Source organism: Spermophilus citellus, assembly GCF_964194105.1.
Source record: "Spermophilus citellus genome assembly, chromosome: 14".
NCBI classification, from domain to species: Eukaryota; Metazoa; Chordata; class Mammalia; order Rodentia; family Sciuridae; genus Spermophilus; species Spermophilus citellus.
This window is the reverse complement of record NC_138194.1, coordinates 20,329,255-20,345,580: the sequence shown is the minus strand read 5'-3', so window position 1 is coordinate 20,345,580 and position 16,326 is coordinate 20,329,255. Positions and strand designations below refer to the sequence as shown.

The 16,326-nt window shown below is 41.9% G+C and overlaps 1 pseudogene across 1 annotated transcript; it reads right to left on the bottom strand.

Annotated features, from left to right (window-relative positions):
- Positions 1 to 14,465: 14,465 nt before the first annotated feature.
- Positions 14,466 to 16,096, bottom strand: LOC308633554 (TNF receptor-associated factor 4-like; annotated as a pseudogene). Its single transcript has 2 exons — positions 15,332 to 16,096; positions 14,466 to 15,102 (listed from the first exon to the last, which is right to left on the bottom strand). The product of its transcript is annotated as a TNF receptor-associated factor 4-like (transcript).
- Between the last annotated feature and the right edge of the window lie 230 nt (positions 16,097 to 16,326).

Sequence of the window (16,326 nt, the reverse complement as noted above, 5' to 3'; positions counted from 1 at the left end):
GTGGTTTTTTTCTCATCTTTTGGGGTAAGGAATCATGGAGTACATGTCTTAGGAGAAAAGTAAGAAAATTCATTATCCCAAATATTAAATTTCATCCATCTCAGCCAACACTGTTGCCAGGAGGAAAATTTGTTGGCCTAGCACAATGCCCACTTTCCCCTCTAACTGAAGTTTTGCTGACACACCCTGGAAACCATTCTTTCCTCTCTTTTTTCCCATCATTTCCCAATCATGGCTGGATTACATTTTATGCAAAGTATGAAGTGATTTCCTGTGCATTAAAAATTGTCACATTTTTTGCTGGGGATGTGGCTCAAGTGGTAGCATGCTCACCTGGCATCCTGGCATGCGTGTGGCCTGGGTTTGATCCTCAGTACCACATACAAAGATGTTGTGTCTGCCGAAAACTAAAAAAAATATTAAAACATTCTCTCTCTCTCTCTCTCTCTCTCTCTCTCTCTCTCTCTCTCTCTCTCTTTAAAAAAGTCATATGTTAAAATCTTTCCCGGATACAATCTTGAATTTTTCTTGGTGATATCTTAGTGGAAGGGTGGCCTATGTGTCCTTTCCTGTACTATGTACTTTTGGGTCAATTGAAAAAGTACTATGTACTTTTGGGTCAATTGAAATTGTGATGGTTTAATTACAAAGAAAACCCTCCTAAGCAAGGAGTCTCAATGTTTTAGGCCATGCATATTTACGTTAGATTCCTGTTACCTTTATTCTGGTTTGTTCATGAACACATGCAATTTTGTTAATACATTCACAGAGAAAATGCTAAGTATTGCAACCTCTGAAGTCAGATGGCTTGAATATACCTATGTAATCTTCCATTTAAAGGGTAAGTACTCAACTTTGAGAAGCCCATGAGCCTGGGCTCTGGGCTCGTCTCATTTATAAGCTGAATAAAACCTCATCATGTATGTACATGAGATACCGTGCATGAAACAGGATGGAGCATGTTTGGCATAGAGGGAAGACTTTCTGCACAGTAGGATCTCTGTGGAATTGTTCAATTTTTTAGACTTCTGCACATCTTCATTCATAGAAATCTCTTAATAGTTGATCATCTCTATCACCAACTCAGAGAGGCTAAAAAAATTTCCAGAATTACAATCTGTTGGCAATCTCTGTTCAGAGAAAATGGAATAGATTTTAGAATGATTTGATTCCCCTAAACAGCTACCTAAGTTAAGAATTTTTGTTATCAAATCAAAATTTGACATATGAAAACCAAGTCCAGTATCAAATACTAGCAGAAACACATTTCAGTATTTTTCTACTTTAATATGGGTAGCCAGGCATGGTGGCACATTCCTGTAATCCAGCAGGTTGGAGGCTGAGGCTACAGGATTGCGAGTTCAGTGCCAGCCTCAGCAACTGTGATGCACTTAGCAACTCAGTGAGACCCTGTCTATAAATAAAACACAAAATAGGGCTGGGGATGGGGCTTGCTTGTTCAGTGTCCCTGAGTTCAAACCCCAGTACCAAATCAAAAACAAACAAAACAAAACCTTAAATACGTGGAATCATCGTGGTAAACACAACCATAATTAAAAGAGATACACCTTCACTCCACTTGAGGAATTTTTACAGTGTAAGTATCCAACCTAACTTTGAAATATGAATCTTTTTGGAGTGCAAGTTTTCCATCTTCCTTCAAGAATGCAATGTTATTTCTCCTGACTCAAGGGGTCCACATGTAAAAATGATACTTGGGTTTATTATATTGATGCCTCACACTTACCAGATAAATTTTCTACTACTGAACTACATCTCCAGCTCTGATTCTAGAGAATTTTGAAATGACTTATTGGCAGAATATTTTCCTGGAAAACATATATATTTAATTTAATTTAAGCATCTCCTATAAGTAATAATTGAGATTTAATTTGTGTTTTCACATACTGAACCATAATAACACCTGAAATCAAAGTCTTAAGGCTAAATTAGTTCATGAGCTTATGGATGTAAAAGACACTAAGGAATTCCCAGCTACTCAGGAGGCAGAGACAGGAGGATGTCAAGTTCAAGGCCAGCTAGCACATTAGAGACACCCTGTTTCAAAATAATAAATTAAATTTGGGCTAGGGATGTACCTCATTGGTAAGGAGCTCTGGGTTCAATCCCTGGTACAAAAACCAAAAGTGCTAAGGAAAGCTGACATCTTAAAGATGTGTGAACATTTTTGTTGCCACGTGAGAATTCAGAGTGTAAGTACAGGTTTTGTTTAAACATTGAAATGCAGATTTTTTTTTTTTTATTTTAACCTTTAGCTGACATAATATCTGACCTTAGGGAGTCTCATATTAGAATTCAATACATGTTGACATTGCTAGCTGAACACTTTAGGGGAATTAACATTTTGATTATCTCAAATTGTATAATTTCTTATTGTGCAGAGTCTCAAAACTCTCATTTGGTCACCTGTAATCACCTGATGTAGACTCTGGTGACCACATTGAACTATAGACATGAGAAATACTGACTCTCAGCCCTGCAGCTGTGCCCAGATGCCCCTCACCCCTCCTCTGACTACTCCTTCCACTGCCCCTTCCCAGCCTCTGCTGAGCTGCACTTCTATGTGGGCAACATATTTAGATTCCCTACATGAGTGAGGACATGCAGTAATTGACTGAAAGGAAAATTCTATAAAAAAAATTTTAGGGAAAAAGTTCATTTTTTTCTGAAATTTGGTGAACAGGCAAAAATGATAATTTTATTTTTTCACTCATTAGCATATTTGGTCTGCTCTCAGGACAAGCTTGGGAAAGACACTTGAAGTATTTTACATAAGGGCACATCTGTTAGATGTGTTATGGATCACAGATGATCACAGGCACATGGCCCTGTTATTCTAGGATGTCCTTGTACATAAAACTGATACATATCTCTTCTCATATACCTGTTTATTTCAATGTAATATATGTACTGGTGAAGATTTACAGTATGTCTTTACAATATGTATATTATCCATTGTTTCTGTGAATTGAAAAGATTTAAGAAAAGCTCAGGGTTTCCAGGGTTTGTTCTATCTCTCTCTCTCTCTCTCTCTCTATCTATCTATCTATCTATCTATATCTATCTATATATCTATCTATCTATCTATCATCATCATCATCTATGATCTATCATCTATCTACCTCTCTCTCTCTCTCATTTATTTACAACATTCTACAATAAAAATTTAAAATGATATTGCTGAAGTTGCATTCTTTTATGCCATTTCTGGAAAATGGAGACTTTGATTATGTTTAATTTATTTGAAAACATGGGGCCACTCAAACACCTACCATTATAAAATTTATAGTAACATTTTAATCACCTGTACATCAGAGAATTTGATAAAATTTTCTTCAGTGTTACTTAAAAATCTGTTTGTTCAAAGGTAGATATTTTGGAGAAAATATGGATGAGAAGAAGCCATGAATTTCCAGTACCATGCAGGAATTAAAACCTCAGTTCATTGTTGCTTTAAAATGACCAGAAATTCTTATTTTTTCTGAAAGTGAAATTCCAGGATAGTAGCAAGAAAAAAATACCCTTTCTCCAGTGCATATGAGAGTAAGAGAACACACTAACTACAAAAACTAACTGTGAAGAAGAAGGAGAGATCACATGTTTCTAGAGTTACCCAGGTGTGTCTATATATATATATTGGTTCCAGGGGTTTGTACCTATGGGTAACTGATCATTGACCAACATTTTTAGTTCACTCCACCTATTTTTAAAATTGAGAGACAGGGTTGTGGCTAAGATGCTTAGGGCCTTCCTAGACTGCTGAGGCTGGCTTTGAAATTATGCTTCTGTCTCAACATTGCCCCTGGAATTATAGTTATGCACAACTGAGCCTGGCTGCTGTCCAAAGTTTAGATCACATACTGATGTATTCGTTTATCATATGCATCAGACACATAGGCCTTATTCACTTACATTTTATAAGATATGTAAGTGTTCTAAAGGTAAGTATATAGCTATGTCTGTGTTAATATCTCCTTTATATTATATTCTGATGAACATGAGGCCTTCATAATACAAGCTAAAATAAATCACCAGACAAGTCCTCTCCCAGCCATGAGTCCTGGCACTCAGCACAGAAGAGACTAGAGGCTCAGGGACAAGATGAAAACTTCCTACCCCACTGCAATGTGTTCAAGGGGCCTCCTCATCTAAGGCTATTAACACAGTGATGGTACTTGGAAACATACTGTTTGAAGCAAAAACAATCATTTTTTAAAACAAGATAAAGCAAACTATCCTAAAAAGTACTGGACAGTCCACAGAGGGGAACATAAATCACAGGGAAAGTAACATGGGTTGGGCATGGTGGTGCACATCTGTAATCCCCACAGAATGGGAGTCTGAGGCAAGAGAATTGCATTTTTGAAACTAGCCTCAGCAAATTAGTGAGGACCTAAGCCTTATAGCAAGAGCCTGTCTCTAAATAAAATGTTAAAAAGATTGGGGATGTGGCTCAGTGGTTAAGAACCTCTGGGTTCAAACCTTGGTACCAAAATAATAATAATAATAATAATAATAATAATAATAATAACAACAACAACAACAACAACAATAACAACAACAGCAACAGAGGGGCATAATTTGTTTTCTCTTTTCCATGAACTTAAGCCTCCCCCTGCTCCCATCGCCTACTGTATGTTAACTAAAGATGAACAATTGAGTTCTGGGAGGGGCTGGTCCTGCTTCATGTGAATTTGGGACTGAGGGGAAATTGGGCAGCAAGCTGTACTTTGCATCACAGTTCTAGCTGGGAAACTATGAAGAGCACTAGGGAGGAACAGCTTGCACATCAGGGAGGGCACAACCACTACCAGCCAGGTGCTATGCTGTGTGAAAAACCACTGTGAAATGTACAAGCTACAAGAATATGAAGGAGGAAAGCCTGTAGAATATTTGGGTAAACGAGTGATGGCTATTCCTGAAAAATCTGGTTGATGATCACCGATTGTTCCCATACATTGGAAAGATTTCAGTAAAGCTCAGGGTTCCCAGCTGCGAATACACAATAACAATAGTTTGAAATATGTCTTCAGGTTCATTATAAGAAAAGTTACTTTTTTAACCACAAGGATTTCAGACAGCATTGCTGTTTTCCATTCCCTGGCCTTCACAGGATTACATAAGTGTCACACAACAAAAGAAAATATTATCACTATCATAAACAGTAGGGCCAGGGTGATAGCATTATATGACTTAGTTAATTTGGCTATAAGGATTTTCCAATGTTCAGTCAATCCCTGGTGCTGCAGTCTGGCTGCAGCAAAATAACTGGGGGATGACGAACAACTTGTGTACATTGATACAGCAGGAGTGGGAGCCATTTATTGTAGGACAACAGAGGTATTTATACATTCCACACAGCTTATCTAATTAACATAAACTAGATACAGCAGTCAACCAATAAGGAATTTCCACACTTAATGGCTCCATGGAGTTACTTCACAAACCACTCCCTCTGGCAAAATGCCAGGTGCCATCCAGACTTGTTTACAGACTCTAACATTTTCCAGGTGCCATCTTGACTTGTTTACAGACTCTAACACCCTGGAGGAAAGAGGAGGTTGTCAAGATAGACACCTTCGTCTCATTGGTTTTGATTATTGCCGTGGTAAGGTTACGCATGGTCATAACATAGTCAGCATCCCAAGCCCCCTTAATATACTGAGAAAAATTAGAGAGGTGTAAGGTTACATTTTCAGACACAGAATATTGGGTGACACAAATGCTATGGAATTCAGGGTCACAAGTGAGATATGCAACATAAATAGAATATCTAGTTGTTCCTGGTGGAGGTCTAGTTCTTGATGAATGACTAAAATAGCAGCTCAGGACATTTTATTTAGGTCATTTTGAATGAAAAGGGCTTCTGCCATAGCAGTAGACTCCTTGTCCATAGTCTGAGCCATCTGGACACTCAAAGTGAGCAAAGCAGTAACAGTGGCTGTGGTGGCAATGGTGGCTACCAGGGCGATAATCCAAGCAATGACGAGGCTAATTGCATGCCTTGTCCAGTGCAGGATCTCCTTCAGAAGGTTCTTCATCTCCGTGTCCGAAGGACCCCTGCACTCTCTGGACAGGCTCACTGGAAGCCAGATTTCTGGGGACACTCTAAGGATAAATATAATTTTTAGTTTTTATAGCAGGAGTTAGACAATTTATAAGCCAGATGGATTTATTGACTGCACAAGAGATCTCTGTATGAATGATATTTATGTCATCAGTATCATTGATTATTAGCATGGCAAAGGTTGGTGTACACAACATGTGCATCGTGGATATGGGTGTAATTTGGCACAAGGCAAATCCATGGTCAGAATCTGGGCTCACTATATACCCATTCATCCAGCTGGCTGCTGCCGTTTTGATGGAGCTAGCAGCTAGCAATATAGGTGTGATACCCATTATGCCATACTGATTTCCTGCATAACAGTTGGTAACAGCTTGTCCCATGACGCAGGTACTGCAGTGGCCCATAAGGTTTTGGGGCACATCAGCTACATTCCAGAGATCTGCACCCACCCAGATGCATAGATGTTTTTCTTCTCGAGAGAAGTTCCTCTTATCAAGAAGATGAGGTATAGCAGTGACACGTTGATTCCACAGCATGCTATCATTATCTGAGGGGGGATTTTCAGAAAGGATTGTTGGACATGTTGGCCTCAAGGGTTTCTTTCATTTGCCATGGGGGAGTCTATGGCTATAGGTAGCACTAACTATAACTCTAAAGTCAGTGAGAGATAGCCCAACATATGCCTGATTATAGTTATCTACAACAGTTTCATGGGCAATAGTAAAACAGAGGGGACTGCCTGGATAATAGGTTTTATTATATACTATGGAGAAACAAATGGGCAGAGTTGGTATGGATATTCTGGCATTCCAGGGTACGGTCACCTCCTGGATGGATAGCTCAGGATCAATAAGGTTGGAATTATTAGAGAAGAGCTTAAGGAAAGCCCCATCCTAATTAGCGATTGTAAAGGTAATGGCCTAGAGACCAAAGGCCAATTTACCTGATGGGAGGCTTCACTGTTGTCAGTGAGCATTGCACACAGTAGGACCACCATCATAGTAGGCTCAGGGATGGGGCTGCCATCAGGAAAAGGGGTCAATCTGGTGGCTTGTTCAATAAGACCTTTAAGATCACCCAGGTTACTTTACGCTAGGTCTGTTTATGTTGTTGAGTCTTTTGCTTGTAAGGTTTTTCATCCAGAATTAGTTAATTCAACCTCTCAGTTGGTAGCTCTGGGGGGCCCAGTGCTTGACTTTCTGGAAGACATTCAGATGGGTCGAGGCTCCTGTTAACATATGCAAACCCCTGACACTTGGTTAGGAGGGGCCCTGGACCATGCCATGCATTTGGGATGGGATCTTTCCATGAGACCATAGGTAGATGGGAGGGCCCCATGAGGGGAGCCCTACATTTATGGGCTTCTGTTTCCATAGAAATTTTTGAAATTGAAAGAAAATTTAAAGCAAATAAGGTTTTGTTCAAGGCATCGAGAGAGGGGACTTGGTATCGATTGCCCACTCTGGCTTGGAGCACGGTCTGCAAGTCCACTCTATGATGTCTTGAGCCTGTGGGTTGTAGGGGATCCCAGTTAAGTGATGTATATGCTGATCATCACCAACCACCTGAAACGTCTTGCTAGTAGAAGCTGGCTCTTTGTCAATTTTAATAGACATGGGAACATCCATAGTTCAGAACATTTTAATAAATGGGAGATGATTTTTTTTTGTGGTTTCTCTTGTGGAGACTGTGGCCATAATACAATAATGACAGATATCAATGATTACATGAATCTATTTTAGATTTCCAAAAGAGGCAAAATTAATGACATCTCTTTGCCATAAAGCATTCGATTTTAACCCTCAGCGATTCAGTCCAGCAGTTTGTAAAGGGCCAATGAGGAGAAAAGGTGCACATTTTTTGCAGTCTCTGACTAGCTGTCTGCAAACCTCCTTAGTCCTGCTTTTATGCAACTGCCATGGCTGAGGCCAGCAGAGAGTCTTGAGCTGCTTGTATCCCTATATCCTTGGTGGCCCAAACTCCCGTCATCCTGTGTCATTGTGTACTGGCACCACTGCTGCTCTATGTTCCTTATTTAATCTGTTATAGATCAACTCCTTGGCTAAGGCCACCCAGGTTTCTTCATGAGACACCTTTCTTTCTATCGCCTTGCTTACTCAGTCAATAAACTGTGTGGATTCCTCAGTGGCTTTTTCTGCCTTAAGCCATGTATAGAAACTGGACCTCCCCAGCTGGTAACTTCCTCCAGGCTCTTAAAGCACATAGTTAAACCTGATTTAAATAGTTTGGCCAACTTGTGGCTTGTACCGCAGGGGAACTGTAGATTACCCCTCCCTGCAAGCATTCAACTGGGAGGTTAATACCCTTGATGTGGTTGAGATACCCCAGCTATTCACATTCATCATAGAATAATGCCTTCCACTTCAAAAATGTTGCAGGCTCAAGAGTGGCTCTGGCTCTGGCAGAGTAAGTATGGAAAGTACACATGAAGTAACCATAAACTCTACCATCTTAAAAAAATGCAATGCCTTCTATGGTGTTGTTAGGGTAAGCACACCATTACACAGCAGGTCTTAGGGGAAACGGAAATGTTATACCCATTTAAGGGCAATGATCCTTTCCTGCCAATCATATGCAATCAAAATGTCACTCTGTTTCCTTAAATTTCACCCTTAAGAACCATGAACAGCTCTTTTTCTTTAATTGGCCAACATCAGTTACCATAATGTCCTTCAGAGTTGTCCATGCTGTGGTGAATGGCAGGATTTGCCACTGTTAAAATACTCAGCATGTTGCCACAGTTTCTCTGACCATCTTTCCTTGTGTGGCCTCAGGTACCTTCACATCTTGGTTGCTGTGAGTAAGACAGCCACCAACATGGGAGCACCATGTCCCTTAGCAATGCTGACTCCCATGTAGGGGCATGCATGACCACAGGGTGTGCCTGGAGCACAGGATGACCCCACCCCTTTTCCTGGAGCACATCACCCAGACTGGTTTTAGAACTATGGAAAATTAACCACCGTACCCTCCCAATAATGCATACATATGAGAGTAATGGTTGTCTTTCTTTTCACATCATAGCCATCCATATTGATGTGACAGGAAATCTTATGGTGGTTTTGATTTTATTTCCTTGAGAACTAGTTGATGTTAAACATCATTTTATTGCTTCTTGGTTATATCTGTGTCTTTCCATGGAAGGGATATCTGTTCAGGTCTTCTGCTATTTTGAAAAAAGGTCATGAACCTTTTTACTAAATTCTAGGAGGTTTTAGTAAACGTTGAAAATTAACCTCTTTTCAATATGTGATTTGAAAATGTGTTCTCCACCCTGTGGGTTTTCTGTTGATTGCTGTTTATCTTTCTGTTTCAGAAGCTTTTTTCAGTTTTATGTCATACCATTTGTGTATGACTGAGTTGGTTGCCTGTTCTTTTGGTGTAATATCCAAGAAATCATTTTCTTTTCTTTTTCAATTTTTTATTGATTTTTTTAACAAATGACAGTGGAATGCATTGCAATTCTTATTACATGTATACAGCACAGTTTTTCATATGTCTGGTTGTATATAAAATATGTTGACACCAATATGTGTCTTCATACATGTACCTTGGATAATGATATCCATCATATTCCACCATCCTTGCTAACCCCCTGACCCCTCCCTTTCCCTCCCACCCCTCTTCCCTATCTAGAATTCATCTATTTTTCCCACACTCCCCCTCCCTACCCCACCCTAGTCAGCCTCTTTATATCAGAGAAAACATTCAGCATTTTGGGGAGGGGACTGGCTAACTTCACTTAGCATTATCTTCTCCAACTCCATCCATTTACCTGCAAATGCCATGATTTTATTTTCTTTATTGATGGGTAATATTCCATTGTGTATATATGCCATATTTTTAATCCATTCATCCACTGAAAGGCATCTAGGTTGGCTCCACAGTTTAGCTATTGTAAATTGTGCTGCTATAAACATTGATGTGGCTGTGTCCCTGTAGTGTGCTCTTTTTAAGTCCTTTGGGATTAGACTGATGAGAGGGATAGCTGGGTCAAATGGTGGTTCCATTCCCAGATTTCCAAGGAATCTCTATACTGCTTTCCATATTGGCTGCACCAATTTGCAGTCCCACCAGCAGTGTATGAGTATACCTTTTCTCCCACATCCTCGCCAGCACTTATTGTTGTTTGTCTTCATAAAAACTGCCATCGTTTTCTATTCCTGTGTCCTAAAGGTTTTCAACTCTTTGATTTTTACAAATTTATAGATTCAGTTCTCACATGTAAATCTTCAATTTGTCTTCAGTTTAATGTTTGTGTATAGCTGTAGGATAAGGGTCCTCTTTCATTCTGTGCATGTGAGTATTTTTTAAACAGATCCTCCTTACTACATTGCTACATTGGCTCTATTTGACAGTGCTTTTAAAGATGTCTTAATGAGAATGTATCTGGACATTTCTCTAGGCTGTCTGTTCTGTTCTACTGGTTTATATGTTTACTTTTATGCCACTCCCATAATGCTCTCTCTCTCTCTCTCTCTCTCTCTCTCTCTCTCTCTCTCTCTCTCTCTCTCTCTCTCTCTCTCTCTCTCTCTCTCTCTCGAAGTGTTGCTGATGAACCCCAGGGACTTGTGCATGCTAGGCAAATGCTATATCTCCAAGATCCATCTGCAGCCCCACCACATGTTTCAATGACTATCACATTATCACATATTTTAAAATCAGAATGTGGTTCTATTAGCTTTGATTTTTTTAATCAAGATTACTTTAGCTATTCAGGGTATTTTTATGGTTTCATATGGATTTTAGCTTTCTTATTTCCTCTTACTATAAAATATATCACTGAGGTTGGAATTGGATATTGTGTTTAATGTGTGTATAATTTGATCATGTGGACATTTTAATTTTGATCCTTCGTATCCATAAACATGGTGTTTTTATTCCTCTTACTCATAGCTAATTTAATTATTCATCTTCATAGTTTTTCAGGGCACAGGTCTTTCCCTTCCCTGGTCACATTTATTTATCGGTATTTTTCTTTTTCTAATGGTATTGTTGTGGGGATGTTTGTCTGAGCCACCTGGATCCCATGGATAAATCCCATGCCTTCGTGATATATGATGATGCTTTTAAAATGTTGAATCCAATCTGCTCACATTTTTTCTCAATGGTTTCTGTCTGTGTTCACCACAGGGGTTAGGCCTATGCTTTTATTGGCTTGCATTTGTGTATAAGTGTGTCAACCTTATAAAATGCGTTTGGAGATCCTTCTTCCTCCCTTGTTTGGAGGAGATTAAGAGGCTTTGGTGTTAGCTGTTTTTGGTAGCCTTCCACCATGAAGTTCTGGGTCCCTGGACTCTTCTTTTGAGGGAGTGGATGTGTGTACTGCTACTGGTTACATCTTCTCAATCATTATTGTTCATTTCAAGTGTGCTGTTTTTTGTCGGACCGCCCTCTGACAGAGGTTGAGGAGAATCACTAGACCAGCTAGCGAGTGTCTCTGGGCTGAGTGAGAGGGTAAGTGTCTCGACCCGGCCGGCCACCCAGCCTGGCAAAAATCACACCGAGTTGGGAGTTGAGTCAGCTGAGATGGCACAGCAACTCAGTATATTGTGGAAGGAGAGGACTTATATAGAGAGAGGAGAAGGAGGGGGGACAAAGGCAGGGGCCAATCAGAGATCAGAGAGTCCCCCAGGTTGGGGTAGACTCGGCACCCTAGTTACAGAAACAGATCCCCATTACCCTAGTTACAGAAACAATACCCCATTAGGTATGTGTGCCCCATTGCTGGGGAGTTATTCTTTGTGTTTGTGGAAGCCATATCTTGGGGCCATTCAGGCACGTGTATGGAAGCCATTTCTCAAGCTTTAACTGTCACATACATGGAGAATCACTAAACCAGAATCACAAGACTAGGGATTTCCCAACAGTGGTTTTTCTTCCTCTTTCCCCAGTGATTGCACTTCTGTGGTCAGCAGAGGTCCCAACAGTATATAAATTGATAATGGATGTCTTACTCTGAGCTGTTTTCAGGAGACACAGGTGATGTCATCAATTGGTTTGTTATGATTAGTACCCACATAAAAAACCTGGGTACACTTACCTTGGAAAATGAGAAGTATAATCAAAATTTTTATCCAGATGGTGCTGGTTTATAAGTGAAAATGAAAAAATAAAGTTTTCTCTTTTCCACTGAGGTCTCCCTCTCTGTCTACAGTAAGACAGGCACTCTTAAACTTAAGCTGTAACAGCAATATTACCAGTCTACTGAGATAAGCTAAAGCTGTTGGTCCCATATAACTCCATCCTTGAAACCTCAGCTCCAAATCTGGGTAGATAGAAAGCAGAGAAGGCTCTGGGGTAGGTGCAGCTTCTTTCTGCATCTTGGCAAGTTTTTAGAATTATTAGAACAAAATAAACTTAAGATGTGTTATAACACTCAGTGTTTTATTTTATTTTATTTTATTGACTAGTTCATTTAATCATTTCAACAAAATCTAGAATTGAGCAGAATTCATTCCAATGTAGCTAAGAAACTTGCCAAATGCAAGCCCAAGTGTATCGCCAGAATTGGAACTAAATTTCCAGATATTTCTGGAGTTTTAAAAACTTTTGAGGCTGGAGTTGTAGCTCAGTAGAGCATATGGATACCCACAAGGATACCCAGCCTCAGGGGGAAAAAATCCATCCCTGTCCTAGACCAGGTGAAAGAGTACTGATACTTCACTAATGTTCCTCACTTGTAAAGTATGGGTCACTGCAGGTGGCCACTGAGGCCTATATGAAGGATAGACAAAAAAGTTGAAGTGTCTTGTATCTTTTTTTTTCTTTTAGTTGAAGACCTTTGTTTTCTTTATGTTGCTGAGGATTGAACCCAGTGTCTCACACAATTGCTCTACACCCACTGTCTTACACAAGCACTCTACCACTGAGCCACAACCCTAGCTCACCTTGTACATCTTGAAGACCCCTCTATTCAGTCCCCAGGTGTAGGCTTGCTTTAGTTAGGTTAACATTTGTTAAGCACTTAGAATCAGTGTCAGGAACATGTATTGTCTCATTAACTTCAATAAGGCCCACTTAAGACAGGTCCTTTTACTATGATGTAAAATTTAATTTAACTTGACTTCTATAAGGAAAGAAATATTTTGCATAAAGTTTTTGGCAGTTTCTGTAACCAGAAAGTACTAAATGAATGGCAGTTTTCAGCAGGAGCCAGGCTTGATGATGCAATTCAGGATGCAGAGGATCACAGTTCAAGGCCAGCCTCAAAAACTGAGACCCCTCTGAATAAAAAAAGGGTTGGGGATGTAGCTTATTAACGGAGTGCCCCTGGGTTCAATCCCCAGTACCAGAGGCCTGGGGCTGGGGCTTCCTTATGACATAGCATTCAAATTTTGGTGAGTAAAGAACTAGGGATTCCAGCCTTATCCTGCACCTTTCCCATTTAACCACCAGGAGGCAGCGACAGGTCTTTTACAAAGCCTGCTGTGGTTCCCCCTGGTGCCCACCAGAGGGCGACCCAGCAGGGCAGCTGATCTTGGGGTCATAGTGGCAGCACTTCTTCTCTCAGTAGTTCTTTGCATAGTTAGCCCCAACCTCCCAGGGCCTTAACTAACTCGGAGGAGACAGGCCTGAACCAAGTTAATAAATACAATTCAGAATTTATTAAAAAATCATGGATCCCCTGTTGTGCCTTCCTGGGGTTAAGGAAATAAATAACCAGAAGGGACACAGCTGGGGAAAGAAAAATCAATCTCAAGACAGATTTTTTTCAACTATCTCTCCCTTTTCCAACCCCTCCCCCTATGGCTCTTGGGACATAGCACATGAGCAGGTACCTTGTTAGGGTCTGTAAACAAGTCAAGATGGCGGCTGACATTTTGCCAGAGGGAGTGGTTTGTGAAGTAACGCCAGCGAGCCATTAAGTGTGGAGAGTCCTTATTGGTTGACTGCTGTATCTAGTTTATGTTAATTAAGATAAGCTGTGTGGAATGTATATATACCCCTCCTGTCCTACAATAAATGGCTCCCACTCCTGCTGTATCAATCGACACAAGTTGCTCATCACCCCCTGGTTATTTTGCTGCAGCCAGACTGTGGCAGAACCTCAGTCCAGGTAGAATGTGGCCAGCACCAAGGCATACCTTCCCTGCCCAGGAGGGGAGACAGGTCCTGGGATCATTTGTTTTCAGCCCTTGATAACCCAGAGACCTGCTCCCTGCAGAGGCCAGGCTGAAGCACCAATTGGAGGCTCCTGAGGGTAGTAGTGGTAGGGGGAGAACAGGGTAAAAAACCCTGGCAGCATAAGCAGCTGAAAGTGGGTCCAGTCCCCTCTCCAGGTTCAACCAATGCCTGATAAATTATGTCCCATTCATTCCCCCTTCTCCCCTTGAGCCTGCCAGCTATGCACTCAGCTAAGGATCTTCCTGGGCAGTTCAACAGAGGCACCAATGAAAACTGCATCAGATCGCACATAGTTTCCCTTTCGGATATCCTGGTGGGAGATGGACTTGGGGTATCCAAAGCCCAGAGAACTCTCATTCAAGGAGCCTCACCACGTGCCTGGCTTTTGGAAATTTTTCCAGTTTGGGTCAGAGTGAAAAGTCTCAATGACATACTATGGCTTAGCCAGCCCTGGGTCACTCTGATCTAGCAGGGAGAAAGTGACACGATGGGCAAAGGGCCACTCAAGGAGATTGTCAAAAGTTCCTGGTAGCACATGAATGAATGTACAGAGAGAGATGTGTGACCTCACCACTGCCATTGCCAATGAGGAGTTCAGACACCTGTAGCTTGTAACCATACTTATGTATATAGAAAGCTGGGCTATAGCACTCGAGGTTGGGCTTGGCCTTGGCCTCTTGTAGCCTCTGACCATAGCGGTCATTCTTCCAGATGAGCACGCCATCACTGCCTAATGATAGTTCCTCCAGCTCTCCATGCAGCTCCTGCAGCTCCTGCCACTGCCGGCTCACCAGGGCACACATCATAGCCAGATGTGGCTTCACACTCTCCTCCATGTACCAAGCCATTGCCAGCTTAGGGCACTGTTGGCAAAGCCCCAGGAAATGAGGGAATGGAGGACTGTTACCAAAAGGGGAAGGCTCAGGTGTAGCAGGCGCCCAACTCTGCATGAGGAAGACAGGGTGCTATGAAGAACCTGCAACTGAACAGCAGGTGGAAGGAACCTCAAAGAACTAAACTGCCAGGAAACCTAGCCTTCATCTAGGCCTTCGTGGGCTAAAGAGGGGTTGACAGGAAGAAGGGGCATCTCACCTTGTGCTTGCAACCGGAGTCTTTGAACAGGCATAGCACCAAGGCAGTGCTACCACTGTCCTTCAGATGATTTGGCAGATCCTCCCGAGCCACAGTGCCCACACCACACTGGTTAGGGCAGGGCACAGGCAGCCTTGGGCACTTGTACTGGTAACTCTGGATGGTGTCAAAGCAAATTCCTTTGTGCAATATGTACAAGGCTGGGTGCACTTGAGGCACTCAGAAGTGGCATCCTGGACCAGCAGTCACTGTATCATGTGGGCACCACACTTGTCCTCACAGTACACACTCACTTGGGGGCACATACCTTCATGGCTCTCATAGTCTTCCCCACTGAAGTCACAGCCACAGAACTTGCACTTGAGGCGCCGCTTGGGCCAGTCGTATTGCAAGTGTGCCGGCAGATCACAGCAACTCAGCTTGGCAGGACGGCCATTGGGGCAGGGAACTACATTGAAGCTGCAGGTAGTCAGGTGTCCCTGTAAATGACGAAGTGGCCCACTCCAGCGGCAGCCCTCCTCACTGTGGATGCAGCAGATGGGCAGACCTAGCACCTGGACCTCCAGCTCTGGGTCTGGGTAGATCTTGGCATAGTTCAGGGGAAGTTGGTCCTCAGGACATTTGAAGACTCCTTCACTGAGGAACTCTGGCAGGCTGGTTGCCACACGTAGAAACCTGCAGGGGCTCGCACATGGGTTTCCGGCACAGAGGGCACAGCCGCCGCCTCTTGGGCTTCTTCTGGAACTTGTAGTTGAAGCCGGACATGGCGGGAGAGTGGTGGGCACGGGCAAGTGGTGCTGGGCACATAGTTGCCCTGCAGCCCTCACCTCGCTCCAGCTGCGCTCGCGACTCCCAGCAGCGCCAACTGGCAGCCCCAGCCAAAGCCACTAAGTGTTTTAAATATGCTTTATATTTGAAATAGTATATGCTCCATAAATCTCTCTTCATTTAAAAAATGATTGCATACTACTTTATTTTACAGATATAAAAACAGA